The sequence below is a fragment of the Dipodomys ordii genome, unplaced genomic scaffold (genome assembly GCF_000151885.1).
Source record: "Dipodomys ordii isolate 6190 unplaced genomic scaffold, Dord_2.0 Scaffold193, whole genome shotgun sequence".
NCBI classification, from domain to species: Eukaryota; Metazoa; Chordata; class Mammalia; order Rodentia; family Heteromyidae; genus Dipodomys; species Dipodomys ordii.
In genome coordinates, this window is record NW_012267409.1 from 1498745 (window position 1) to 1504744 (window position 6000).

A 6000-nucleotide genomic window follows, 5' to 3' on the forward strand; every position below is an offset into this window, starting at 1 on the left:
CTGCTTACTGCATCAAACAGGCCAGATTGGAAAGGTCATGCAACGCAGACAGCCCCGTTTCCTTCACAATGTGCTCACTGTCTAGGGCAGACTACAGGACAATCTGACCACAGTTATTTTCTCAGGAAAAGCAAAGAGCACATCACATTATCAGAGGGCCAGAAACTGTAGGCGCCCAACAATATCATCTTTATGAACATTATTTCTGACTGCGTAAACATCCAATACATATGAATGAAAAGAGCCCTGAGGCAGAGAAGAACAACGGGAGGAAAAGGAACTGGCAAAAGCTGGAAAGCAAGTTTCAACCACACCACTGATCACTGGAGTGCTCGTTCGTTTGTTCATAAAGATTATACAACTCAGCGAGAAGCTCCTAAAGGCAGACTTTCAACTTAAGGCAGATCATTTAGCTAGGAGGCTCAGTGCGCAGCATGTATAAGGCTCCAGCACCTAAATAACGTCGCTATTGAGCCTTCTTGAGATTGTCCCTATTCTAACTGCATAGAAGGTGAAATCGCCAAGAACATCTCTATACTAGGAGCAACCCCACCATCATTTTTTTCCTTTAACAGCATGGAGGGAAATGGGGAGTATCTTTCCCTAGCTATCAACCAGGAAATCAGCCCACACCAAGGTGAAAGTTTTCAAACTTGGTAGTTATTAAATGTAGCCTTTAAAAGCGGGGTGATGTTATGGGCACAGCTCAGGGGAAGAGTGCAGCCCTACCAGACTGGCCCACTCAGCAGCCTTTCACGGCACTTTCTAGGATGCACTGCACCTGTAATCTTCCACCACGACAGCAAGCAAGGCATCTAACACACACCATGATGCTTCCATGCTCAAAACTTGTAAGACTTCGGTCCAAACTCCTTGCCCTGACCATGGGGACTTGTGTGCCCTCTCCTGCCTATCTCTTTGGCCTTCTATCACCTACTCTGGTCCCCAGCCACCTGCTGAGATCCAGTGGGAGGGAATTCTTTTTAATGCCTAACACACATCCGGCTCTAATCAGCCCTGAGCTTTTCACTTAGCTTGATTTGCACGCGGTCACTCTTGTCTTTCACACCTTACCTAATGTCCTCTGGCCAGCCAGTTACTCTCTACCACCTGCCCTATTTCCTTCCTTCTCTCATCAAATCTAGGCTGGTATTCCCCTGTTGGTTCCGGTCATCAGTTTCTTGGAAACACTGGTCATGTCTGTAAGCGTGCTCAGCACAATGCAGCTATTCATTAAGAACTGCTGAATTTGATAATTACCCTACAATGTTTTTCCTCGGTGTTATCTTCTCCTTTGATCCCAAATTGCCATTGATTAACTATAGCTATGTGTCTGAAAGTTTTAACCCCCACCTTATTAAAAAAAAAAAGTAGGATAAGCCAAGGCCAGTTGCTCATACCTATAATCCTAGCTACACAAGAGGCTGAGGATCTATGTTCAAAGTTCAGGCAGGAAAGTCTGTGAGACTCCATTTCCAAATAACCAGCAAAATACCAGACTATAGCCATGGCTCATGAGTAAGAGCCATGAGTAAGAAAGCAGATCAAGAGCACGAAGCCATGAGTTCAAGTCTCAGTACCAGCACACATTAAAAAAAAAAAAAAAGTAGGATAAAGAGGCTAAGGTTATATCTCAGGGGTAGAGGGTACTTCTGTCACATGTGAGTCACTGTGTTTGATGGATTCACAACATCACACAAAAAAAGGTAGGATAAGAAGTAGAGCTGTGGCTCAAATGGTAGTGCCCAGCCTTGAACAAAAAAGTTCAGTGGCAGCTGGGCCCTGGGGGCTCATGTGTATAATCCTAGTTACTCAGGAGGCTGACATATGAGGATCTGCCAGCCTGGGCAGGAAAGTCCTTAAGACTCTTATCTCCAATTAATCAGAAAACAGGAAGTGGAGCTGTGGCTCCAAATGTGGTAGAGTGCTAGCCTTGAGCAAAAGAGCTTAGGGACAGTACTGAGGCCCTGAGTTCATACCCCAGGACTGGCACAAAAAAAAATAATTAACTTTAAAGATAACAAATGCTCTAATTTTCTTCCTCTGCCTAAAAGCTCCTTGACTCATCCCTTCTCTTTTGTCCTTCTGTTTTGGTTCTGAAGGCTGCTGCTCTTATGTAAGAGGTAAGCCCTTTGAAGCCCTTTGATGATGTCTTTGCAACTTTCCAGCCTCCTGAGGGTAAGAGATTAGTCATTTTCTTTAATATTTAAACTACTCTAAAGAATAGTTTACTACTTGGTAGTGCTGAAATACCTAGCAAGCGGGGAGAGGGAAAAAGGGAGGAAGGGAGAGAAGGAGAGAAGAAGATGGAATTAGGAAAACAGTTGGGCATTAATTATGTTTAAGTATCCATTCCTGCTATCTCCAGTGTTATTGGACTTGGTCGCTGTGTTCCAAGGACCTACCATTGGTGTAATAAATGAATTATCTAGACCTAGCCACTTCCTCTACATTCTTTGCTCCATTCTGCCATAAACATCTCCCTGGAATGGTCCCTGCTGAGGTCAACGGCTTTCTAGGTGTCAAATCCAAAAGAAGTTTCTTAGCCAGGCACAATGGCACATGCTTAACAAAGACTCAAGAGGCTAAGGCAGAAGGATCACAAGTGCAAGTCCAGCCCAGGCTACATACTGAGACTTGCCTCAAGAAACCTCAAGTTTCAGAGCTGGGAAGGTGGCTCAGTGGTAGAGCACTTGCCTTGCATGCATGAGGCCCTGAGTTCAGTTCCTCAGCACCACATAAGCAGAAAAAGCTGGAAGTGGCACTGTGGCTCAAGTGGTAGAGTGCTAGCCTTGAGCTGAAGAGCTCAGGGACAGCACCCAAGCCCGGAGTTCGGCCCCACAACTGGCAAAAAAAAAGAAACCTCAAGTTTCAGCCAAGCACGGCGGCTCACACCTATAATCCTAGCTACTCAGGAGGCTGAGATCTGAGGATCGAGGTTCAAAGCCAGCCTGGGCAGGAAAGTCCATGAGACTCTTATCTCTAATAAAAACCACTAGAAAACCGGAAGTGGTGCTGTGGCTCAAGCGGTAGAGCACTTGCCTTGAGCTGAAGAGCGCAGGGACAGCACCCAAGCCCAGTGTTCAAGCCCCACCAACAACCAAAAAAAGAAAAGAAACCAAAATAAAAGAAAAGAAAAAAAAGAAACCTCAAGTTTCTTTAGTTTTCAATTCTCCAAAAAGTTTTTGATACCACTCCTCCTTTTTTCCTTCAAAAAGTTCTCATCTTAATTCTATGTTTAATAACCCTAAATACCAGACTACATTGAAGCAAGGCCTAAGATTTCACACATACACAATTCAGAGTTTAGCTACAAGATTCAGAATCTAACCAATGTGCACATTCTCCTTCTAAATTTTATGTAAGGAACTTAAAAATATAAATTGGCACTTACCTCAAAATTGTAGCCCCCATTTTAATCTTTAAAGAAAACAGATGACATGACTTATTTTTTGAAACTGTGGTTTTCATGGAAGACTTTCAGATCAGAAGATACACTACCAAAAGAAAAAAAAAAGAAAAGAAAAGGTATTAATCTAAATGTACTGTATTAAAATGTTATTACTACATGGCACTTAATTGCTTAAAATTATCCATGTTAATATAAAGGTTGAAGATCCAATGGAGTTAAAGAGCTTTTTATTATATTTCTTACCTGTGTTCCTTTGCCCTCAGCTTATGACCAATAGTTTTATTGAATTGTCATTTTCTTTTTAATTAGTAGGCTCTACACATTAGGGATGAAGTCTGGCTGTCATTTTCCCAGTAGACATAAAACATGAGGTCTTTCACCAAAATGGCAGCACAGCAAAAGAGGAATCTCAGGCTGAAGCCCAAGCTCTCTGAAGGCCAAGAGCACGGAGCTCCAAGAATCTGCCTAGCACCCATCCCTGGCTGCCCATACCTGCACCACAATGGCTGCAAAGGCAACTCAAAGCATAGAACAGCACTTGCAGGAAAACCAGGCTGAAGCACTGTGCCTTCATCAAGCTCCCCTGACCGCTGAGAAGAAAGAAGACATAGTGTATTGGAGTTTGTACATTCCCTGTAGATGTCAAGACTAACAAGCACTAAGAGCAAATAGGCTGGGAAGGACGCTGAGTGACACAGGCTCTGCCCAGGCCAGTCATTGCTTCCATTTCATTTGATGTTTCTTCTGTCAAATTAAAATAAGTGTTGTTCACTATGAGGCCAAACATGATGAGACCATGGGACTAGTGCTGAGACCAGCTTGGGCTACCCAGCTGGAGGAGGAGGAGGAGGAGGAGATGGAGGTAGAGGTAGAAGTGGAAGAGGAGGAGGAGGAAGAGGAAGAGACAAAAAGAAGGCCAGGTGCCAGTGGCTCTTGCCTGTAATCCTAGCTTCTTAGGAGGCTGAGGAGCATATTTCAAAGCCAGCCCAGCCAGGAATGGTTATGAGACTCTTATCTCTAATTAACGACCAAAAAGCTGGAAGTGGTGTTGCGGCTCAAGTGGCGAAGTGCTAACCATGAACGGAAAAAAGCACAGGGACAGTGCCCAGGCCCTGAGTTCAAGCCCCAGGACTTACACCAAAAACAAAGCAAAACACTGCAGAATACAGGACAGAATACAATAAAACTGACCAATCAGTCCATCTGGCTATCTGTCCTTCTGTGCACGATACCACAGGAGAGGCTTAGGACGGTGCACACCAGTGATGAGGATGGGACAGAGGCGCTTCTCAGCAGTGTTCCTTCTTTTTTGGGGGGAGGGGGAGGGGTCCGGTCATGGGGCCTGAACTCTGGGCCTGGGTGCTGTCCCTGAGCAACTTTTGCTCAAGGTTAGCAATCTACCACTTGAGCCACAGTGATACTTACCGCTTTTCTGTGATTTAATAGACTATAAGAGTCTTATAGATTTTCCTGCCAGGGCTAGCTTTGAACCTTAGTCCTCAGATCTGAGCCTCCTGAGTATCTAGAATTACAGGCATAAGCCACTGGCACCTGGCTCTACTTTAAAAAAAAAAAACAACAACAACAACAAAACTTGAAGCACTTAGTGATTTGAAAAGATCAAGCCAGGGGCTGGGAAGGTGGCTCAGTGGTAGAGCACTTGCCTTGCATGCTCGAGGCCCTGGGTTTGATTCCTCAGCACCACATAAGTAAAAAGCCGGAAGTGGCGCTGTGACTCAAGTGGTAGAGTGCTAGCCTTGAGCTGAAGAGCTGAGGGACAGCGCCCAGGCCCAGAGTTCAGCCCCCACGACCGGACCCAAAAAGAAAAGAAAAGAAAAGATCAAGCCAGGGATTGGTAGCTCACAATTGTAATCCTAGGAGGTGAAGATTTGGAAATAGTTAAGAGCCTATATAAGTAGACAAGCCCTCAAAACTGTGCTGGAAGTGGGGATGTGGTTCAAGTGGTAGAGCACCAGTTGTGAGCGTGAAACATTGAATTCAAGCATATCAGTATGCACACGCGTGCCCATGCACACACATACACACACACACACACACACACACACACAAATAGGGCTGGGAGCAGAGCTCAATGGTAGAGTGCTTGTCTAGCAATCCCCAGTACTAAGAAGAAAAAACAAAACAAAACAAGTCATATTAAAAAATGTGAAGCCAGGCACTGGTGGCTCATGCCTGTAATCCTAGCTACTCCGGAGGCTGAGATCTGAGGATTGAGGTTCAAAGACAGCCTGGGCAGGAAAGTCCAATTAACCACCAGGAAACCGGAAGTGGCGCTGTGGCTCAAGTGGTAGAGTTCTCGCCTTGAGCTGAATAGCTGAGACACAGCACCCAGGCCCAGAGTTCAAGCCCCATGACCAACCAAAAAAAAAAAGAAAAAGATAAAAGAAAAAACCTGAAAATATTAGGAACGTATTCCAATTATCTCAAAGAATAAAACTGTAAAAAGTGTGTGTGTGTGTTACAAGAAGGGAAAAAAATACAGCTTGAAAAAAGGTTAAAAGGTTGGAGTTAGCCGGGCGCTGGTGGCTCATGCCTGTAATCCTAGCTACTCAGGAGGCTGAGATCTG

At 44.7% G+C, this 6000-nt stretch overlaps 1 protein-coding gene across 1 annotated transcript in view; it reads right to left on the reverse strand.

The window, feature by feature from the left end:
* Pik3cb (phosphatidylinositol-4,5-bisphosphate 3-kinase, catalytic subunit beta) overlaps positions 1-6000 on the reverse strand; it is a 61266-nt gene that overhangs the window by 48114 nt on the left and 7152 nt on the right. The window contains exon 2 of the mRNA XM_013034680.1: positions 3395-3497. The gene's annotated coding sequence lies outside the window, so the exon portion shown is untranslated. The remainder of the gene's footprint in view (positions 1-3394; positions 3498-6000) is intronic.